The 24,451-nt window shown below is 40.5% G+C and overlaps 1 protein-coding gene across 1 annotated transcript in view; it reads left to right on the top strand.

Annotated features, from left to right (window-relative positions):
* Positions 1–24,451, top strand: part of MSRA (methionine sulfoxide reductase A) — a 291,015-nt gene that overhangs the window by 115,523 nt on the left and 151,041 nt on the right. The gene's annotated exons all lie outside the window — the stretch shown is intronic.

The following is a 24,451-nucleotide window of genomic DNA, read 5'->3' as shown; positions in this document are numbered from 1 at the left end:
AGCTGTATAATGTTACTGCCTGCCAAATTTCTTAATTTCAGCCTGAGTCCTGAGAATTTTAGAATCTGGGCTGCTATTGCCATTTTCTAATCACTACAATCAGCTAAAGCCACTGATAATTTTGGGAGGTCCTTACCCCAAAAGAGGTATACTAGAAGTATTTTTCTTAATTAAACAAACAGAAGATTTGAACCCGCATTTTGTTGCATGAAAATTCCCAAATTGTGTGATAATTCCATAAGATCATTTATTACTCCAAAAACTATCTTATCAATTGTGACTGCAAAGAAAGCATAGTGACTGTTAGCTTTTGTATGAAGCAAATGTACCTGTAGTTACATGGCAGAAGAGGAGAAAAGGTTTGTGGATGACACTGTTCAGTTGCGGTCATGATTTCTTCAAGTTCTCTTCAGAGTTCCTCTAATCCACTATTGTCTTTCTGCCAGTATCCCCTTGTCTGTGGGTTTTCAGAACATAAAAGAATTCTTGGAGGTGTGGGATAAGAGACTGTTTGATAATTTTTTTGCAGCTAATAGAAGATGATTGTATGTTGCTTTTTAGGTTTTAAGGTCAAGATGTATTTAGACATTCTTCTTGGAATTTCTTAGAGCAGGCAGGGTCAGAGAGTTCTGGTACAATCTCATGTTGATGAAGTCTTCACTGTTTAAAATCTTGTAAAGGTCCTCCTTTATTTCCTGCAGGATGGTCAGATCAGTTTTCCAGTGCTTGTGGTGGGTATTGGTGTGAGTGCCTCTACTGGTTATCTCAGTTAATTGGACATGTTTTGTAAAATTTCATAGAAAGTAATATCCTACCTATGGAATCTTATTGGAAGAGCACAAAATCATATTAAACAGCCTACTTTGAATCATTCCTGGGGAACTCTATTATATTAATATCAAGCTTGGTAACTTTAATAATTTTTAAATTGCCCTAGGTTTTCCACAAGACTGTGATTGCAAATGTTGGTTTAGGTGGTGAAGACTCATGCTGCTGCCATCTGTGCTGTGAATAAATGGAAAACGTACATGTTCTTAGGTTTACTATTAGACCTGAAATATAATAGTATACAAACATGACTCTGATGATAATTGTTGTCATTTGTTGGCATTGGCATCACGTGCTGATATGTGGTATGGAAAAATGGAGCTACCTGTTGCTGCCTCCAAGGAGGCAGCATTTGTTGGCCCTGTGTGGATGGGAATGAAAGGAAGCACTCGAAGAAAACAATTATCTGTTAGTAATTCTTCTTCTCAGACTGTTACTCATCCTGTTGTTGTATACTCCTGTTAACAGCAAGTTCTTTGTATTTTAGGACTCTGTAAGATAGGGGGAAGAAACTGAGCTAGTCTGAGCTAGTAGACTTTCTGACTTCGCCTTAGCAAGACAGGGCTTCTCACCCTTCTTCACCAGAAACACCCTCTAATTCTTTACTTGGGCTTGCACAGGGACAAGTCTCGAAGAGCAGTAGTTACTAAGTAATCCCTCTTCCTTTAAAAGATCTACAAAAGCTAAAAGATGGTAAATAACCATATGGTTTTGTAGATATAGCTTACTTGCTGTGAATTGTTCTACTGCTTGGATAGTTTTAGATTCACCACTAAAACTAACAGTAGGAAACGTAATGGGGGGTTGTAAACACTAATCCTTTTACCTGCTCGCAAAATGCAGTTAGATTGCATTACATAGCCCCATCTTCTGCAGGACATCGTTTGAGATGCTTTTACTGATGCTGCATTATTTGCTTTATGATAGGACTTTTTTGTTTTGATCAAGTACAGGTGAATGCACGTGGGTCGCTGTTCTTGCAGGTTTCCCATTTATAACAGAAGCTTGTAGTTTTCAAAAGACTATTAAAATGATATTAAATGGGCCACTCTCGATCAGTTGCTGAGGTGAGTAGCTTGAGAGAGGACGCCTGCAACACCGGAGCGGAGAGGGGAGAGATCAGCGTCCAGGAGCCTCACCTCAGAGCGACAAGAGCCACTGAGGAGGGAGCCTCAAGTCCTCAACAGGACTTGCCCAGGACTCGGAAGCTCAGCTCCCGCGAGGGGCTGACTCACAGGGGGCGGAGCCAGGAGGAGTGGCACCAGCTGGGAGTGGCTAAAAAACCTTCCCAGGGAGCGCAGCGACCAGAGCCGGCAAACAGAGCCGGCAAACAGAGAGCGTCGAGGCAGAGGGTCGAGGCAGTTTGCGCGGCAGTTCGAGCAGGCAGGGGAGCGGGCAGGGGAGCGGGCAGGGAAGCGTTCCATCCGCCTCATCAAGAGGACTCGCCTGGAGTACAGGAGGGGGAAGGAGTGCTGAGGGACGTAGACGGATTGATTGACCAGATAGATCATGGTTACAACACAATAGAAAGCTGTAGTGAGTACTAATGTGGGTATCCAGACTGAGCCTTCCTGCAGACATGCAGCTGTGCAGGTCTCTGGCTGCAGCGAATGCCTGAGCCTGGCACTTGTATTGGAGGGAGCCAGTGACACTGCTTGTGTTCGCTGTGAGCAAATAAATGACCTGCTCAGGCAGGTGGCTGAACTGAGGGAGGAGGTAGAAAGGTTGAGAGCCATTAGAGAGTGTGAAAGTGAAATAGATTGGTGGAACCACACCCTAAGGCAAGGGCAGAGGGAAGTGGTTCAACAAGCTATGGATCCCCTTCCCTCCTACCATCAGACAGAAGGAGAGAGCTTAATGGACAAGGATGGATGGAGGGAGGTTCCTCCTCAGAGAGGTAAGCGAAAACCCTCACAATCCCTTCCTCCCTCCCAATTGCCCTTGAATAACAGGTACGAGGTCTTGGAAATTCAGGGCCAGGTGAATGAAGATGGTGAGGCAAATCTATCTAGTGAGTCACCAAGGGCTAGTCACTCACCCACATACCTCAGAACTTCCCCAACCAAGAAGAAAAGAAGAGTAATTGTGGTGGGTGACTCCCTTCTGAGGGGAACAGAAGGGCCCATTTGTCGACCGGATCCACCCCACAGGGAGGTCTGCTGCCTGCCTGGGGCTCGGATTAGAGATGTTAAAAAGAAACTCTCTGAACTGGTGCAGCCCTCTGACTACTATCCGCTGCTGGTTTTTCAGGTTGGCAGTGACGAAATTATTACGAGGAACGTAAGGGCAATGAAGAGAGACTACAGGGCCCTGGGACGGCTGGTTAAAGGGTCTGGAGCGCAAGTGGTGTTTGCCTCCGTACCTGTTGCAAGCGAGGGTGAAGGGATATATAAGAAGACTCTGCAGGTTAAAGTATGGCTACGTGACTGGTGCCAAAGGCAGGGGTTTGGGTTTTTCAGTCACGGGCTGCTGTATGTGACACCTGGTTTGCTGGTGACAGGCGGGATACACCAGTCCCAGAGAAGAAAAAGGGTTTTGGGGCAGGAGTTAGCAGGGCTTATTGACAGGGCTTTAAACTAGTTATGAAGGGGGGAGGGGATTTAACTGGGCCTGTTGGGGACAAGCCCAAGAGGAACATGCTAGGGATTGAAGGATGGCGGGCTAAGGAGGACTATCAATCTCTTGTTTCACTTGTGGGAAAGGATAGCTTTTTATGCCCTGTCCCGCAGGGGAAAAAGGGTACTAGGACTGGCTCCCTGAAATGCCTGTACACCAATGCACGCAGCATGGGGAATAAACAGGAGGAGTTAGAAGTCTGTGTGCAGGCTAAAGGTTATGATCTAGTGGCAATTACAGAGACATGGTGGGACAGTTCACATGACTGGAATGTGGTCATGGATGGCTATGTCCTTTTTAGGAAAGATAGGTCAGCGAAGCGAGGTGGTGGAGTTGCTCTTTACGTGAGAGAGCAACTAGAATGTATTGAGTTCTGTTCGGGGTCGGATGAGGAGCAAGTGGAATGTCTGTGGGTACGAATTAAGGGGCAGACTGGCATGGGTGATACAGTTGTGGGGGTCTATTACAGACCTCCTGATCAGGACGAAGGAGTTGATGAGGCTTTCTACAGGCAACTGGAAGTAGCCTCGCGACTACATGCCTTAGTCGTCGTGGGGGACTTTAACTACCCCGATATTTGCTGGAAGACTCACACAGCCAGTCATTCACAGTCTAGGAGGTTCCTCGAGTGCATTGATGATAATTTCTTAATGCAGATGGTGGACGTACCAACTAGGAGAGCAGCGCTGCTAGATTTAGTACTCGCCAACAAGGAGGGTTTGGTCGAAGTGGTGACGGTCAATGGCAGCCTTGGCTGCAGTGACCATGAGATGGTGGAGTTTAGGATCCTGTGTGGGAGGAATAGAATACCTAGCAAAGCCACAGTTCTGGATTTCCGAAGGGCCAACTTTGGCCTCTTCAGTCAACTGCTAAGGGAAGTCTCATGGGAAAGTGTACTAGGTGGTAAAGGGGCTCAAGATAGTTGGTTAGCATTCAAGGACCGCTTCTTCCAAGCTCAGGATCGGAGCGTCCCAATGAGTAGGAAATCAAGTAAGGGATCTAGGAGACCGGCGTGGTTAAACAAGGAGCTGCTGGGCAAACTCAAGTGGAAAAGGAGAATCTATGGATTATGTAAGGAGGGGCTGGCCGCTTGGGAGGAATATAGGACAGTTGTTAGAGGATGTAGGGAGGCAATTAGGACAGCTAAGGCCTCCTTGGAACTCAATCTTGCTAGTCGGGTTAAAGACAATAGAAAGGGCTTCTTCAAATACATAGCAAATAAAACTAACACAAGAGGCAATATAGGCCCACTGCTGAACGAAGTGGGTGCCCTGGAGACAGAGGATATAAAGAAGGCAGAGGTGCTGAATGCCTTCTTTGCCTCTGTCTTTACTCCTGCAGACTCTCCCCGAGGGCCCCGGATTTCTATAGCCCCAGAAGGAGTCAGGGCAAAGGAGGAGTTTGCTTTGGTAGATGAGGATTGGGTTAGGGATCAGCTATGCAATCTGGACATCTGTAAATCGATGGGTCCGGATGGAATGCACCCACGGGTGCTGAGGGAGCTGGCGGAGGTCATTGCTAGGCCACTTTCCATCATCTTTGGTAAGTCGTGGGAAACGGGCGAGGTGCCTGAGGATTGGCGGATGGCAAAGGTCACACCAATCTATAAGAAGGGCAAGAAGGAGGACCCGGGTAATTATAGACCGGTCAGCCTTACCTCCGTCCCTGGAAAGGTGATGGAACAACTTATTCTTGACTCCATCTGTAGGCATATCAAGGATGAGGGGGTCATTAAGAACAGCCAACATGGTTTTAAGAGGGGGAAGTCATGTATGACCAACCTTTTAGCCTTCTATGAGGAAGTGACTAGGTGGAGGGATGATGGTAGAGCGGTAGATGTAGTTTTTCTTGATTTCAGTAAGGCATTTGATACTGTCTCCCACAGCATCCTCATAGATAAGCTAAAGAAGTGTGGGCTTGACAATCAAGTAGTGAGGTGGATCGAGAACTGGTTGAAAGGAAGAAGGCAGAGAGTTGCGGTCAATGGCGCAGAATCTAGCTGGAGGTCTGTGACTAGTGGAGTTCCTCAGGGGTCGGTGCTGGGACCGGTGCTGTTTAATATTTTCATCAATGACCTGGATGAGGGAACTGAGTGCACCCTCAGCAAATTTGCTGATGACACAAAACTGGGAGGAGTGGCTGACACACCAGAAGGCTGTGCTGCCATTCAGCGAGACCTGGACAGGCTGGAGAGTTGGGCGGGGAGAAACTTGATGAAATTTAACAAGGGCAAGTGTAGAGTCTTGCATCTGGGGAAGAACAACCCCATGTACCAGTACAGGTTGGGGGTTGACCTGCTGGAAAGTAGTGAAGGGGAAAGGGACCTGGGGGTCCTGGTGGATAGGAGGATGACCATGAGCCAGCAGTGTGCTCTTGCGGCCAAGAAGGCAAATGGCATCTTGGGGTGCATTAGAAAGGGAGTGGTTAGTAGGTCAAGAGAGGTTCTCCTCCCCCTCTTCTCAGCCTTGGTGAGGCCGCATCTGGAATATTGCGTCCAGTTCTGGGCCCCTCTGTTCAAGAAGGACAGGGAATTGCTTGAAGGAGTCCAGCGCAGAGCCACAAAGATGATTAGGGGAGTGGAACATCTCCCTTATGAGGAGAGGCTGAGGGAGCTGGGTCTCTTTAGCTTGGAGAAGAGGAGACTGAGGGGTGACCTCATCAATGTTTACAAATATGTAAAGGGTAGGTGTCAGGATGATGGAGCTAGGCTTTTTTCAGTGATATCCAGTGATAGGACAAGGGGCAATGGGTGTAAACTGGAGCATAAGAAGTTCCACGTTAACATCAGGAAGAACTTCTTTACTGTAAGAGTGACAGAGCACTGGAACAGGTTGCCCAGGGGGGTTGTGGAGTCTCCTACACTGGAGATATTCAAGGCCTGCCGGGACAAGTTCCTGTGTGATGTACTGTAGGTTACCCTGCTCTTGTGGGGGGGTTGGACTAGATGATCTTTTGAGGTCCCTTCCAACCCTTGGGATTCTGTGATTCTGTGATTCTCCAGTTGTCTGTTAAGGATCGTTCAGCTGCCTAATACACACGTATTGTTCATTAAAATAAAGAAATGCACCCTTATTTCTACAATGGTGAAAAAGGGTGGGGGTGACTCTTTAATGGCAATCTTTTAATGCTAACCACCCAGTGACCTCTTAATCAAGTTTTCAGCTAATGTTGAAGCCTTAAAAGCATGGGAGGTACACGAGCACCGCTCACAACCTCACTAGAGACTCAGTTGCTCTATCAAGAATCATTGTGTCCCTTAAAGTAAAGAGAGGGGTGTGTTCCCTAGTTAGGTGACTGAAACTGATGAAACTCTAGATGTTATGTGTTTAGGGCTTGTAAAGTAGAAACCATACAATAAATGCCTGTCTATAAAGCTTTCTTGTAGTTTTTGTGGCCATAGATATTTTCAATCACAAGCACTTTGCCTGTAGTGACTGATTTTGACCAAAAACCTAACCGAAAGTCAAAACCTAAACAAACATTAGGGAGTTGATAATATTTTGAAAAGAAGAGATTCAGGGTTTAATATCAACTTTTGGATAGAGGTGTAAAAAAGGAAAAGAAATGCTTCAAAGCTGCAGAACATATACATCATTCAGTAAACTAATATGTCCATCAGTGCCATTGTAATTCCTTACATATTTAAAACGCATTTAAACACACTGCTGTATTTTGCTAAGAAATATTTTTGGTCAGTATTTAATACTTTTAAATGCATATTTTTCTCATCGAGTACTGCTATTGGAAGACTCCCAGAGCAGCTATAAATTCACTCTGCATTATATGCTATCTTATTTCTCTAAAAGGAAGTGTTGTGTGTATGGTGTGTTCATAGAAGGGCTCTTACTTACCTGTAGTAAAATCTGGCAGTAGTTCAGATAAGTAATTATAACACTTTTTAAATACAGGACTAAATTGTGTTGTATTTGCCTGAGATATGCTGGCCAGTAATGGGGTAATTGGTTTCTTTTTGTAAACAAAATATAGATAAAAATAGTATGTTAAGTAACTGATAAGATCTAGGTACAGACATTTCTGAGTTGGCAGTTCTGCTCTGCACTTACTAGACGACATCATGTTCTCTATAGTAACTCTATAGAGACATATTATTGTTGTACTTTGAGTGAGTTATTATACCCTGTTGAGACTCAGGTGTAGCCTGTGCACTCCCACAGTTCCCACTGCTTCCAAAGGTTATTTGAAATCTACAACAGGATTACACCAAGATTGCCCAATTAGTCCCAGCAGAGCCAAGGGTTTCTCAGCCATTGCATGTGGTGTTTTCAGTTGCCTCTGCATTGTGGCACCACACAAGATCTGTGTAGCTTATGTGATTGGAAAGCTGAGCTCCTCAAACAAAATCTGCTTTTGGGTGGTTCAAGTCTTTCAAATAAAGGCTTGATCGGGTCAAATTTTCAACTAAAAATAATTTAAGGTGAAAGAGGGATGATGTGTTTCATAACTGATCACTCTATTTAGAATTCCTTTTACTTGTTCCTGAAGCAGCTACTGCTGGCCATGTAAGATAAGGAAGTGTGTTAGGAAGTCCTGGTCCAACTGAGTTTTCAATTACTATGTTTTTATGATAAGCTCTCTACACCAGGAAAAGGAAATCATAGGAAACAAAGTTTGGAGCCCAAGATAAATACTTTTTTTTTTTAGACAGTAAAAGTAGAACAATTGTTCTCTGTTGCTCAAAGGAAGAAAACTTTAAACCAAAAGGAAAAAAAATTTAAACCATGTCAGAAAAGATTATTATCTAAAGAGAATGTAAGACTTCGTGATATTGAAACAGGTGTGTGTGCTGTGATCCAATTTGTAGGAGAAACATCTACAGCAATACTACCAGATGTTACAAGGATCATGTTGTAGAAGAACCGAGAGCCAGAGGGTGTCTTTCAGAATGATTCATGTTTCTCATGTTAATTCTCTTTAAACATACTGGAGAAGTGAAGGAAGTTTACTAATTGGCTGGATTTAATGCACTGAGGCATTAAAGCTGTTCTATGTTCACAAGGTGGTATAAAAATGGACAATGAACTTTTTACAGTTCTGGAATAAGAAAATGAACCTGTGAAGATATCGTATAACAAAAAGGAGTTGGCTGCTCTCTCCTTGAACCAAATCATAAAATCAGAACGGTTTGGGTTGGAAGGCATGTTAAAGATAATCTAGTTCCAACTCCCCTGCCATGGGCAGAAACACCTTCCACTAGAACAGGTTGCTCAAAGTACCATCCCACCTGGTCTTGAACACTTGGTCCTGTTCTTACCTTTGCATTATTAAAGAAATATATCCTTGTTTCCCATTTTTTCTTTAATCTTCCAGATGATGACTTACAGACAGCATCTTTTTGTTGCCTTTTCCAGAGAGCTGAAACACAACCCAGTTCCCTGCCCCTGCTATCTGTTCCTGGTTTATCCTTATTGTGACCAGTGCCTAAACATCTTTGTAATCCTGCCTGATGTATGATGGTCTGGTTTGCTACTCAGGGGGTATGTCAGCTCTAAGCAATTGCCAGGGAACACACACACACACATATATATATATATATATATATATATATATATACACATCTATATGTTTCTGATATAAAAGTCTAACCAGGGAAGGCCTGAAGTGAAAATTTTCCCCTAAGCCTGTTGTAAAATAAGGTGATAAACACAGAAAAAAGTATAATTCTGGGGCCTTTTAAAAATAAAAAATCTTGATATTCAGTTTCTCTTGTCCTATAGCATAGCACAGGCATTACTCATTAAATGCTGGTGATCTGATTTGATAGCGTCATGCATCAGCTTTGCGGTTGTGCATACGGCCAATTGCAGAGCAAGACAGACCCAGATAAATGCAAAATGTAATGGTCTGCTTGGTCTTTGCCAAGGACATTTCCTGACATTTATAAACACTAATAAAGGACAATAAAATATCCCTAATGCAAAGTGAATGCTGTCCTTGATCAGCACAACCCTTCATAACATTCTTTTATTTCAAAGGATCCACATCTCTTTCTTTTTTCTTCTGAAAACAAAAGTAATGTGGCCTTCAAACACAATATCCGTCCTTCTCCATCAGGGACTTGCTTATGTTAATTTAGCTTTCTTGAGGTATATGAAGAATTTAGCCATGTGTGATTTCCACTTAGAGGGGGTATTAGTGAAGATTTGGAGGTTTTTACAAGTAAATCAGATTACAGGTTTTCAGGCAACATAATTCACCTTACAACAGGCATTTAGTTATGTTTTGGGGACTTCCCCACTGAAATTAGTAGAAGAGACTGAGTTAATTTTCTTGGATAATTTTTTTGGGATAAGGCTCAGTGATCTCCAGTGTCTCTAACATACGTTTTATTTTCTGTGCAAAAAGCCAGCCAGAGCACCTAGATTACTTCAGTAATGAAAAAGCCTTGCAGAGTAGTAATTTCTTGCCAATGATAAATAGGGATATATCAATGACTAGGATGAACATATGCTTGGCATCATTCTGAGTTGGTTTAAGTTTGAAATAGAAGTAAATTATCCTGCTAATGACTAGAGGCTGCCCTCGTCAGATTTATGCTGCTTTGCAGGAGATATATGTGTGTATGTGTGTGTTTATGTGCTGGGATATATACACATACACATTTACCATCAGCATTTATCCTTTGCTTCCTGTTAATAAAGCACAGGCCATGGTGACATAGCATAAAACACACAGAACTGTGATGACTTACTGTATTCAGCCATGAAAAATGTGATGCTAATTGTCAGTAGTTACAATGGCAGAGAGAAAAAAACATAAGGAGGTTTTTGGAGGGATAAAATTGTGTTGTTTTGATAATTTTAGACATACTGTGACATTCACAAAGTGTTCTCAGTGCATCTTACAGATCCTAATGGATTATCTCTAAAAGACTGCTGTCACAAATTGACAATATTACAGCTGGGGATGTGAGACTGAGGAGATAGGGTCCTATACTAAAAAATATGGATTACTTATTACTGAGTTATTCAGTTTGCGGTAATTTAGAGTAATTTTCCCACTTTTCAGAGTTTTTTCTCACCTAATGATGTTATTGGTGATCTCAAAAAAATGTATAATTAGATACCTTGCTTAAAACTGAAGGTACAAAAATCTGCATCTACTTGTAATATGCTTGCTCAGAAACACTCCTGAATCTTGGGGGAAGTCAACCAGATCTTTATATTGATCTCACTGGTCCTTTCAACTCATCCAGCTGGAATTAATCTCAATAGATTTTAGGTATGTAATCTAAAGTGGTCTTCAAGAATTCCTTGCTAGTCAGAGAAAACACATTTGGAGGTCAGTTCATAGCAGCTGTCACAGAAAGGAATAAATAACTCTCTGTAGGTGCCTTGTTCTGTCAAATGCTGTCTAAACAACTATCTTAGATTAGGGGAAATTGATTCTTTTGCATAAATGTGTTGGAAATGGTTTATGCCATTAGAGTTGTCCTTTGAGGACATTTGAGATGTTCACAGGGGCTGGCAGGGGTGATAAAGGTCTCACAGGAGATCCATACTCTTCTGAACTCAGAGATGAAAGCCAGGTAAGTTTATGTAGGACATCCCAAATGATACTAGCTACTGTTGTTTAGGGATTACATCTGCAGATAAATGTAAGTGTAATGTGCATGTGTAATCTTCCTTGATCTCCAGCTTCCTATGACACAGGTCTACCTTTTGTCATGTGTGCCACTCTTATGCTAGTCCTGTGCAGAACTCCTGCATAAGGATGCATAAGGCAGCTCAGATGACGCCAGATGCATAAGTTTATGCATCATTACTGAACCCTGGATCCCCACTGACTGCCATGGGAGGTTGGATGTGCTTTGTCAGATGTGAACACCTATTTGTAGCGATCTCAGTGTAGTTCAAGTCTGCATGCTGAAGCACAATGTAGAGGTCCCTGTCTCAAGCGCCTGAGGTTTAGCTGGGAAGAATCGCTTCTAAAGTATTTCTCACAGAATCCCACAGTGTCCCAGTATATGCCAGGTACATTATTTACCCTTCTATTTAGGGCAATACCCACATTATTAGATCATTTTCAATGTCAGTCTGTGCCGGCTACTACAGTCTCTCTGTGTCTCTGGGAGACACACACAAGTCTTTTGTCTTTAGAAAAGAGTGAAACCTCCAGCCTTTAAAAGGGTCAGACAGCATTTTGTTCCAGATTATTTTTCTTCTACAATACCACCTGACTTTGCTTTCTGTGCAGGACATGCTTTACAAATGAAGGAAAAAATACACTTCAGCATCTACAAGAAAGAAATAATGCGATCAGTTTTTCAAGTAAGATAAGAACTAATCACAAAAAAATCTGATTTGAGTTGAACTGTAAGTAATTTTGAAACAGCCGTAGTTATTTGTTTGTGAGCCAGGGAAAACAGCATGCGATATGTCAGGCTTTGAGATAAAATTTATTGGTGTGTCATTGGCTTAAATCCAACATTATGCTCATAAATAATATAATCCTAGTGTGACACATTTCTGCTTGAACCTTGACTGAAAATTATTGAGAATCACATTATGAATTATGTAGTAGCAGTCACACATTAAAGTCAAAAGGATATAACTTGAGTGAAATGCTGAAATGTATTTGTAATTAGGTACACTATCTAAAGAGGTGTGCTTGCGGAAAGGGCAAGGTGTCTTCCTGTGTATCCAAAGATACGACACAGAGCCTTGCTGCAGACTCATGCTAATGGTCACCCAGGTTTTATTGCCTCATTCTTCTGGGATGGAAAGTCTGATGTGGTTGGATGTTGTAATCTATGTCACTCTTTTGTATGCTGTTAGCACTGTCTTTTGTCTCTTAATTTATACTAGCCCAGTATGATTCAAGGTTCCAGACAAACCTCAACAGTAATACACAGTCCAACTGCATAGCATGATGAGAGTAATTCAGTGTTATTCACTTGAATGCTCCTGATAAGTCAAGAGAGGGCAAACATAGGGCTTTAAACATCAAAATGGCTATACTCAGGCTCATCAGGTGTGATGGTGTTTATCCCTTTGGTAGATAAAGAGATTATCAATAGTTTTGTTTTCTGGATGCCAGTAGCAACAAGATCTTTTTACTGTGCTGCTGCATTAACAATCTGGGCATGTTTTTTTCAGATGTAGAGGGACTTTTGGTAGCTAACATGGTCTCTTTTCAAACCATGGTCTCTTGTGCAGAGTGCTGTGTGGCTGTAGTGGTTATTTCTAGTCTACTACAGAAATTCACACTGGGGTCACTACTTTGTTCCCAGGCTTTCTTCTGCAGAGAATCAATCCTTTCCCTTTGAAATGAAATCTGCCTGTGGTTCTGGGAATAGTTCCTTCTGGGTACCACTCCTTCTAGTCACACTGTGAAGCAGAGAGAAGTTTCACTCCCTCTGCTCTATATGATCCCCCAGTATTTTCCTAGCAGGCCCCAATGCGTGCAGCACCCACCCTTGGTCTCAAGCTACAGAAGAACCACTCTTAACAAACTGACACTGCTTTGAAACAAAACCCTAAATTGAGAAAATATATATGCACACATACGCACAACACTAATTATGCCTTAGAGCCATAGGCGAAATATGTTTTGCATGGTAAATGGAACAACAAAGTTGTTGACTACATTTCCTATCTCAGAACTTTAGCTTTTCTTCAATGTCCTAGATCTTATGTCACAGTATAAAAACAGGGAACAGCAGTGTTGCGTTAATAAATGAAGCCAGGCCTTGAACCAGCTGTGGTACACGCACAAAGAGCCAACTGAAGCTGACCACAGGGTGAGAATTTAGCATCTGTGAAGAATTCACAGTACTCCTGACTTTGACTTGTTCTAGTAGTTTACCTTCAGATAGAGATGACTGCATATAATAATATGGATTTATACAGATTTTCTCTTGCTGGACAATGTCTTCCATGTTGCTTTCATCAACAGACTTTAGAATAGGTCACCAATTCCTTGGTGCGTGTGACAGAGCCCAAGTTTATATCTTTATAAGGCATGTGTAAATAGATCTTTTAAAATCTTCAGTAAAATATTGTCCCTTACCTCATTTTTAATGCTACTCTTGGTTCCCTCCAGTTGTTTGTTCCAGACTACAATTATTTATGCTTTACGATGGCGCAGACCAAACCCAAGAGTAAAGCAAAGATGTAACCTTGTGGCGGTTTTGTTGCTTTAACAGACTTACTGACTCTATACAAATAATTTCCCAAGAATTCAAGGTACTCTGTGGATCTAAAATGTTTTTAAGCATGTGCTGGAGCTTACAGAAGTGCTGTATTGTTTGCAACCTGAGGCTAGAAGAGTATCTCAACCCATTCGGTTGGGCTCTCCGTGGCTGCAGCCTGCTGTGAGTCTAAGGCACTTTACTGACAACTCCATCAGTTGTATTTTGCCTCCAGACTCCCTTCTTCTACGCAGTTTTAGGAGGAGGGTAATATAGGGATTTTAACTGATGTCTAAATGTGCAGTTCCTTTCCATGTCAATGCCTGTTATTGGGAACTGGAACAGAAAAGAGAACAAAGCAGGAATTATCATTATGCCTGTGTGTAAACCCATGGTTTTCTGTGTAGGGAATACTGCATGCTTTTCTGCAGCAGTAAGGTGAGAAGAGATCTAACAGAACTGGAAAAAGTTTCATGGGGGCAAAAAGAGTGATCGGAAGTATGGAGCATCTTCTATACAAGGAAAAACAGGGTGTACTAGGACTATTCAGTGTGAAAAAGAGATAACTTAATGGACTGTAAGAGAAGTCTACAGAATAATGATAGGCATAAGGAGGGAAACAGGGAATTGATTTTGCAGAATATTTCCCTGTGTAAAAATAAGGGCCAGAAGAAAGGATGCAAGTGAGAGCCAGTTTCCAAATAAATCAGAGGAACTGGAATAAAATGAAAGACTGTTGATCTCCTTGCCAGAGGATTTTCTGCATACAGAAGATGTCTTGGTTTGAAATGGGGCCAGAAGAAATAGCTGGAAGAGAGATCCACTGGGAGTTATTCAAATCACAGCAGCCTCACAAATCCTGTAAAAGTCAGAGACCAGGACTGTAGTACTGGCAAATAGAGTTTGTATTTGTCCTTTTCTTATTCTTCACTGAGTACCTCCTGTTCTCAGCTGTGAGAGGGCTGCTTATTATTCCATACACTGTATGTCATAGGTCACATATATCATGTGTATATATCGCCCTTATATCACTGCTTTTCTATTATTGATTAAATTGTGGGGAGTCACATAGCTGGAACCTGTGTGATAATTTCAAAATACAGCAGTAGTTGAAAACCATGCAAATATATGTTGGAGCTGTCATTGGCTTCCTGTGGAGAAAGAACTGGGTCTACAAGAAAGCTGGAGAGGGACTTTTGACAAGGCCATGTGGGGATGGGACAAGGGGGAATGAATTTAAACTGACAGGAGGTTTAGATTAAGAAAGAAATTCTTCTCTGTGAGGGTGGTGATACCCTGGCACAGGTTGCCCAGAGAAGCTGTGTCTGCCCCATCTCTGGCAGTGATCAAGGCCAGTCTGGATGGGGCTTTGAGGAGTACTGTGGAAGGTGCCGCTGTCCATGGCAAACCCAAACCATTCCATGATTATATGATTGTTGAAAGTGGTGTTGAAAACCATGCAAATGCAAGCCACAACTGTCATTAGCTCCCTGTTGAGAAAGATTTATAATGAGAAATAGTAAATTAAAGATGCATGTGAATCTTTTTCTGCTGGACAAGTTTTGGGCAAGTATTGCAAACTTGGCATGCATTCTATTAATCACACCTAAGCTGCTTTGAAGTTGTATGTAGAAAAAAGCTCCAAAGCCCCAAAAGCAGGCAAAATTACTGATTACACAGTGGATGCTGTAAAATAGGCAACAGCTCTCTCTGTATGCATTTCTAGCTTGGCAAGGATATCAGAGATGTCTATGCCTCTTTGGGAAGCTGGTAGGCTGAAGGCATAGCACAGGGGGACCTCTTAACTGCTTCCACCCTGGGGCAGCACAGCTCTGTCTATGACTGTGGTACCTGAGTTATCCAGGCCTGTTTGGATAGCTACGGGTATCCAAAATTCATGAGTACAAGGAGCTCTGACCATGGTTTGTATAAGTTTATTTATTATCCACTTCAGTGTTCACTCTATTGCATCTCAGGCTTGTCTGTCTTGTATCACTTCTGAGAATTGCATTATTCTGAAATGCAGCAGTCAGAGGTAATACGTACTGCGTTGCTTTAAAAAAATAATGATTGCTGAATCAAAACCTGTGAAGAAAGAGAAAAAGTCTGCTGCATACAAAAATAAGTGTTATAGTTGCTTGTTCAAAGCGTTGCTATACAGCAACCACATCTGACTTCATGGTAAGGATGGAAATTTCCACCTTAGATGGCTGCTGCTGTAGTGTTCCTTTAACAAATGACAGTGTGTATGTCTGTAGCATATTATGAGGCTCTCCCAAAAGCCTTCTTCAAGGTTAGAGAGGCTATTTATTGAAGCAAGAGGATGCTACTACAGACCTTTAAACAGCTAGAGGCTGTATGCCTCATGATGCCACTGGCTTAATATTCTGCCTGTCACTGCCAGAATGCACAGGGTGTTTAGAGGATGTCTAAGAAAACCATGGGGTTGGAGAGTGAGTAGGTCATGGACTTTGCTACGCATAATGGTAGTTCCTTTGCCGAACCCTCAAGGCATCTCAGACACCACCTCAGCATTTATTAAAGTTGTTTTATTTTCAACAGTGGCATACCATGTTTTTTGACAATGAGTGCATGTCAAGTACTGCATAACTGGTAAATGACTAACCACTTACCTCTGCCTGTCCCTCTGGGTATCAATTAGTTTTTCTGTAACAATCTTCTCTGGTATTTTCTTGTGTAATTGTCTTTTTTTGGGGGGTGAATAGGACAGTTATTCTCTTTTGCAAGTGAGAACATACTATAATTTTATTGGCTACTAACAGTTGAGAAAATAACTCTTGGAAATTCTATATTTTCATCAAGGACAGCTGTGGTTCAAAATAGGTGAATTTTAATGATCTTCTGGGTAGACTTAGAAGGCATTTGTTATTTCAGGCTTTCATTGGAAAAGGGTTCAGGGTATGTTTCTTTGGAGCTGGGGAAAGAAGGACTAAAGGGCTGCTTGTTGAATTGGGTTGTTATTTGAATATAATTACTTTTTCCTCCTGAGCAATTATAGATTATAAATTTAAATAATTGTCAGGGTGCCTACAGCTTTCTATTGTTGTCTAAAATCTAAGGTTATAAGTGAAATAAGCAATACGAGATTACTTTTTCTGAATGCGTCTGTGGCAGTTAGTTTAACTTAGCAATAGTTATCAAAAAAAGGAAGGAAAAGCCAAAATTTCTATTCCTTGCAGTAAACAAACTTTGTAAACAAGTTATTATTTTCTGCAGCATAGCCCTAAAAGTGATTCTTACTTTGCTGGTAACAAAATGTGGTGCTTTGCTTTTATAATAGCAGAATATATTTTGTTTTGCTTCTGTATATTTCAAGCCCCCTAAGGTTGCTGAGAGATTAGAGAGATTTTCACAAGATGAGGGTAAGGCTTCTCTATTATTGCAGAGATGAATTTATATGAAAGATACAGTTTCAAGAGAATCAAATGGATTACACAGCCCTGATGACATCTCTTATTTTATGTGTACATCAAGTTCTAACTTGAATAGCAGAGTACTAAAGTGTGTCAAATGACCGAGGATGATCTAAAATGAATCTCTGCGTAGTGTTGGAATGCTTAGAGCAAAGGAAGATCACAAAATGATTTGAAAGCCTCAGATCAATGACTGAACTAAAGATGTGATGCTTTGCAATGAAGCAGATAATCAGGTTGATGATAGGACTGTGTAGCTCTATCTCAATCCCTTTCACATATTATTGTACCAGAGGTTCTTTTTTATCCCTAACAGACTTTTGTAAGGTAATATATTAAGAAACTACTCCCTTCTTCAAAGGAGATAGAAAAGTAGCTAGACTGAATTTGTCTGTGAACAAGCTGGTATAATTTATTCTTTATTGACTGTATCCATGGACATTCCAGTGATTACATTCAGATCAAGGTTTGGTTCAATTTTTGGACACTTCAGAGGGGTGGAAAGAGCTTCTGATGCTTTTATTCATGCGCATCACATTTTCAGTGATCTGATAGTTTGTTTTGTAGGAGAAATTAGAAAGAGCAAACAGTTAAAGGAGACAGAAATTTGACCATAAACCCTGACATTTTTTTCTGCGTTCTTGGGACACTTCAGTCATTACCTTTGTGTCCAAGAAACATCAGGTCCCTGCAGTGCTTCTTAAGACTCCTCTTTAATTGATTAGATATGACAGGCATGCAATTTTAATCCAAATATTTTACACTTATGGACTTAAAGTTTCTTACTTTGTGAAAAGGATTTTTTTTCTGCAGGTGATATCCATTTTGGTGCAATATTGCCTTGTATGTGATGCAGTTGTTCATGGAAGCTGATGCCATTAGCATTCACACAGTTGCATTTCCAAATCCCCAAACACGAAAGAAAATGTGTTTATTTTTTTTTTTTTCAAGTCAGGAATTGTACAGTTTGTGACTGTTCTCATTTATGTTTATGGAAATACCTTTATGAATGGGCCTGTAAATAGAAAACTAATCTTTTGGGGCAGTTGCTGTTTTGTTCTGTATTTGTACCTCAAATCCAGCAGAATGGAATTCAAATCTGTGATGAAAGCTTTTATGTGCTGTGGTTTTGAAAATAGAAATACCACTAATGGTAGGAACCAGCCTCAGACAGTGGATCTTTTACAGTCTGCATCCAGGCTTGCAGTCCTGAAGCTTCCTTCTCATCTCAATTTTCCTGGTTCTACACCTGTGTAAATATAATGGAATCAGTGATTTAGGCAATGTCAAGTAAACAGAATTAGCTCAATTTTATGAATGAAACTCTATCAAAGAACAAAATAAACTTTCTTAAGATGTAAGTCTTCAAGAGTAAGAAATTGAAATTTTTCTTGGATGAATATTTATTGTTAAATCTTTCTGTCCTTTGCCAGATCTTGACTGGTTCTATCCTCAACCTAACAAATATCAGGATCACCATTTGGTAGATATGGCTCAACATAAAGCAATCACAATGTTCCACTATATTTTCTGTATCTTTGGAAGCAGTTCTTCTTTTTGTCTTATTTTCCATGTTACTGTATTGCAGCTATATTCCACTGACAGAAGACAAATAAAATGGTATTTGCTACATTTTATAAATGCAAAGTTTTACTGAAGAATGCAAACCAACCAAAATATGGGAAGGACAAAGTTAGAAAATACATGGGTTTATCAAGTTGTGTTTCTATCACCCAATAGTCATGACATGTAAAAGAGATTTTAAACAAAGACCTATTAGTTGGAATCCTTTGGTATTTTTCCAAAAGGGATTCTTTGGGGACCACTCATACCTCAGTTGTGGAATACTTAAAGGTAATAATTAATAAATTATGGTTCATATGAGGCTTAATTATTGTGTGCAAAAAGCTTTGATGTTTTTGGATGAAAGGAGCCAAATATGTGTGAATTACTATTTAAGTATTTGCTTTCTGGAGGAGGCAGAAAACATGGTCCCCACATCCAAATGTCTGCTGCCAGGCTTCCTCCATATTCCCACACTGGTGTCTTTTGGGGGGTGGGAAGTAAAGCCTGTGAATTGTATGTATATGTTTGGGGCTAATGAACCCTGCACATCTTCCAACTCCTTTTAACCTTTCTCTCCTAATTAAGAAAATGCTGAGTGTGATTAATGTGGAACAAATAGACGCAGAACAGTGATTAGGAATAAAGCATGTCCCACAAGATGACAGAAGAAGGCAGAGCTGCAGAAGTGGTTGTTTTTTGTCACTCTGGCAAGGACTGCTTCTCTTCCTAGTCACTTTTAGGGGTGGTTCACAGTGTTAATTCTCATTATTTAGCCTCAAGACTCTGAGTGGTTCAGTTGTAGCTCACAGTTATGTTTCACAGTTGTCCTTCCAGCTCTGCTTTTACCTCTTCTCCTTCTAGTGTGTGATGATGACCTTTCAGATCAGCATAAATGATTTTTTTGAGTGGGCCATATCTTCCAGTTTTTGGGAATTAGAGGCAAGATGTTTTCCAACAGGGGATTTTGATGATGGAATTTTCTTACTATGTGGCCTCACTGGAGAACAGTTTTCTTGATGTTCAAGATAAAATTGGTTTAAATATTCCTGCTTATTGGGTGGGGAAATAATACTGAGGCAGTGAATAAGGCCATCTTTCAAATTATTTTAATACACTGACTTGTGTATATCCCTGCTCTCTGCTGGTTAAGATCAAAACTGCATTTAAATAGGAATATTTGAAATCTCTCATACTGTGACTGTGAAATTTAGAGCAACTGTGGTTTGTGCCTTATTAACATTCTTGATATTGGCTTCAGATTTATTTAAATCCTGTTGATTTTGTATTATTTATAACTTGTAACATGCTTTTACGATGGATTGAATAAACACATTTCAAGACTCATTTTCTATCTCTCTATTGCTTTTCCCAGTTTGAGTGCTGTTGTCTCAGAGGGATTTTCAAAAGTCATACTTGTACTTATGACATGTTATGCATATTTTCCATGCTGAAAACATGGCAGTTTTTCTCTTGACAGTAAAATATTCCTTTTCTATTATGATAGTCTGCTTTTCCTTTTACAATAATTCTAATCTGTTGTGCAGATTTTATACAAACATACCTACATACACAAACATGTGCCCACACGCATTTTGAATGTCGGCAGCTACCATACAGGCATAAATGAATTGCCTGGCCATTTGGTAATTTGAATGAACATGAGGCTTCTGCTTCGCCTATGGTAAAAGAAACAAACCCAACAGTTTCTCTGGGAATTCATGCAGTGTGAACAGAACGCATCTTGGCAAAATGGTGAGCCAAGAAATTCCTCTTTAGTTGCTCTGTTAGGCAAACTGCATTTTAAATTTCTTGCCGAGGGCTTTGTTTGACTTGCCCCAGGCAAGCTGTTCAACATATTTATCAACCCTGTTGTAGCATTAGAGCCAACGCTTATCTAGGAAGATCATCCGCTTAATGCCATCTGTCATCAGGAGTTTTTATTTCTTTCAGCTGAGTTTCTTCTCCATTTCAGGGGTTTTTTTTGTTTGTTTGTTTGTTGTTCTGTTTGTTTTTTTTTTTTTTTTAATATTCCTCCCAACTATTTCTTACTTGATTGCTTTTCTCAAATATTCTGTGATTGCTCAAATATTCTCAGGTTGCTCCATGTTAAACCCCTTGATTGAAATCTTGATTGATAACATAAATCCTATATGCATCCAGATGGCCTACCAAAGCACCCTCCATATTGCGGTGTTATGTAAAAGATGATACTGCATTTCAGTCTGAATCTGGAATTCTTTCCGGATTCTCAACAAGAATTTGAAAAAAGTCAGAACAAAGACTCGGGGGTAATTTCATGCTGTATTTTCATCTTGGTGCCTGTGAGGCCATAGCTTTGATCATTTTAGACTTTCAGGCCCTTATTAACTGTTGTGTAAGCGCACAGGCAGAATGAAAGTTTTCAACAAAGCTGTATTCATGCGCTTTATGTGTGACTGTAAGATCCAGTTGTACTTTTGGATTTCTGTCCACAATAACAGTGAAGCCAAAGGGACTGGCATAGTTCCCTGCAGAGACCAAAACTTAGTTTTCTGAAAGTCTGGTGCTATTGAGCTATGTAAAGTAAAGAAGAATTATTGGAACCAGGCATACAACCCCTGTGTATGGGTTAGACACAGACTGGGTGTTTTTCTGGGTTTCCAGGACGTCCCGTTCTCCTTGTTGTCCAAACTTGGTGTTCGTCTCCCATTACATTCCTTGCCACCTGCTTGCCCATCTCTTTGCAGGAGAAAACAGTGGTGCCTACCAAGGTCTCATCCTGACCTTGCACAGGGCAGCCAAGGTATCCACTTCAACCTGTGAAGTACTAAAAATTAATGGCCCCCACAGCTTCAGACCACACGGCATAAATATCTCTTTGGCTCAGTACTTAGAAATAGCAGTACTTGGACTGACTTCAATCAGTCAGCTGTACCAACTGCTCCACACAGGTTTTTTAAAAGTGAAAAATGCCAATCACACTCAGTATTTGGCGGAAGTGTATGAAATAAGCATTATTATATAGGTATATAACTTGCTGAGGTTCACTCTATTCCTTCCAACTGGGGAAAAAATCATTTCAGTTCAAAGCAGCTGAGCATTTCCTTCTCCAGTTTATAGAGGTAACTAAATCAATCGTATTCAGAATTTGGGCCAAGTCCTATACTGGCCAAGAGAAGTGGGGCTACTGGCAGCTGTGTCTTCAGCTCCCATAGAGATGCTGGCTCGAGCCAGACACACTGAGGTAGGCCGGTGGGATGTACTGTTGGCTGTCCTTTACTGCTTCAATGTATAGGAGCAGGCTGTGCCCCCAGCTACTTTTGGCTGGGTACTGTAGCGTTTGAGCAGCTGGCAGAATCATCGCTTCCAGGGTTTCAGAACGTAAGCTGGCACAAGAGCCAATCTCCTCTGTCTACTGTGCTCCTGAGCTTTGGAAAGATCCTGTCCTGCTACTTACTGTGATCTGGGGTTAGGGAAGAGGTTTCCAAAGGCAGTTTGATGTTTGTTCTCAGCGAACAAGCGCGTTTTATTTTTCTGAGTATATATTTAAAACTGACATTTTCCTCTTTTTAGTGAAATCATACATTCTAAAATCCTGTTAACAGAAGGAGGGGCAGGATCCATATCCTTTGCAATTCATCTTCTGCAGTGAAGCTTTGCTATCAACCTGGCATTGAAAGAGCTTCTTAATCTGCTGCATGGAAAAGTGCCTTGAAGTGTGGGTGTATGGATTGCAGGCGGTGGGCCAGAAAAGACTTGGCATGCCAATGAAATAATGCATTCATTCTTCATAATGTGACAAAAAGTCTTCTGGATGTCCTGTTGGACTGTGGGGAGGGAGAATGCTAGTAAATAAAGCTGGCAGGAACGAAAGGTCGTTGGGTAGTCAGACAGAAGTCAGGTTGTGTGTGCACCTGATGCCAGGCAGAGAAGGATATACCACAAAGGTAAAGAACAAAGGCATTAACAAAAATGCTTTGCAAAGGAAAATACCATATACATGTACATGTTTTAGAGAAAATATAAAAAATAGACAGTATATAAAAACAATACGCCTGAAGTGGGTTTCTTTAAATGGAAAGCAAAGAGTCCCTGAAGCATCAGCCTCCTTCAGCAACTATACAGTTCACAACTTAATAGGCTTTAATTAGTAAAGAATGGGTACATCTTGTGAGGTTTTAGTTTGGGTTAGGAATACCCTTCTGATGCAAATGCATAATGGAACATCAGGGAACCTGTATGGAAAGCGTTACTTAAAGATGTGATAGGAACAGACATTGGAGAAGGGAATCAGAACAAAGATGAGTAAAGGTCACCTTTGCAGGATCGTGCTTTTTCTTGTAGGAGTGGAGAAAACATCTTAAACATTACATCATTTTCAAACAAGTTTTCCAGTTTTTTTTTTTTTTTTGGTTCTGTGTCGTGGCTATTGGATGCACAGTATAAAGAATCTAGCAGCATTACAAACTGTGAACATTATTATAAGGGTAAGTAACTTTGTACTTAGTAATTTGTCTTAGGATTCATCTAGCTTATGATGCATAATAGATTTCTACAACTGAGCTAGTCATGCTAGGTTCTTTTTTATAGTTGTGGAAGAGGAATAGGCAACTTTCAGACAAAAATCACAGCATTTTGGGAGTTTTGATGTAACTGCTGATGCAGAGACTTTCAAGTTTGTGTAATGTCTGCATGTGGGTTATGGACTTGATACTCTTGACTTAAAATATGCAAACAGGTGCATTGGAGATGTCCAGGAGCATTTTACCTGGCCTCAGGATGTCTTTCAAGAAAGGCATGTGTCTCTCTGAAGTCCTCTGTCATTTATGTTGACACCTTGTGTAGATAGATGTCTTGGATATTCTGAGGCATCTTAAATGACCCTGGATGTCTCTATTTGGGCAGATAAATTAATCACTGAATGAATGAGCTCCTGTTTCAGTCGATGGAGACCTAGTCAATACGGTTAACATAATCTTTAAAGCTATTCATCTCACTAGAAGGTAAACATCTGGGGTTCAGTTCTGCTTGGTTTATTTCTGAATATTTCAGAATTATTACACATTATTTATAACTATGGGATGCATTTGTCTCTTATCAGAGTAACATTTTGCTTTCATTATTTCAGAAAAATACTTCAGCTTGTGCTAACTATTTTTTACTAATATACAAATGATCTGGGTTGCCTATGGAGACAAATGTTCCTTGGCTGAGTGTAAGGCTGTGTACAGAAAGTTGTTTAGGAGATATATATATGTATGTATATAGAAGGAGAATAGTGTGAGAAAATGGATGTGGATGCTAGAAAGGAATAGGAGTAGTAGCATGTATTCATGGATTGTATGATTAATATTATTTGTAGGGATGAATGAACATTTAAAGATTGCCATTTGAATCTGTTTGGTTTTGAAGTTCAAAAGCAAAAAATCTTTAAATACCTTTTGAAATTCCAATTAAGAGTCAGTCAAAATCCATTACTAAAAGAATAGTTTTTGTTTTACAAATTAGCAATTAAAAGCTGACAAATATCTTCAATGCTTCAACACTCTTCTGCAATACCCATTATGTTCAAATAATACTTTTCCTGGGAACATGAGTATGTTCCCCAGAACTTCCTTTTTTTTCCTTTCTCTTAGGAATGCTTTTGGAAGCTCTCTAACTCTAAAGCTGCACTCACTTCATCAGTACTGGGGATTATGCAAATCATTCCATGAATAGTTTAAAATCACATTCATGTTTTCTAGTTTCAAATTATAATATGGGTGGCTTATTTTGCTTTTATGTTTCTTTTCCTGGTGTTTTTTACTAGTTTCTTTTTTCCTTTGAGTTTCATTTAATTATTTAATTGAATTATTTTAATTATTTATTTCTTCAGTTT

This window comes from Lathamus discolor, chromosome 5, assembly GCF_037157495.1.
Source record: "Lathamus discolor isolate bLatDis1 chromosome 5, bLatDis1.hap1, whole genome shotgun sequence".
Classification (NCBI taxonomy): Eukaryota; Metazoa; Chordata; class Aves; order Psittaciformes; family Psittacidae; genus Lathamus; species Lathamus discolor.
Note: the sequence above shows the minus strand (reverse complement) of the source record. Positions and strands in the feature narration are given on the sequence as shown.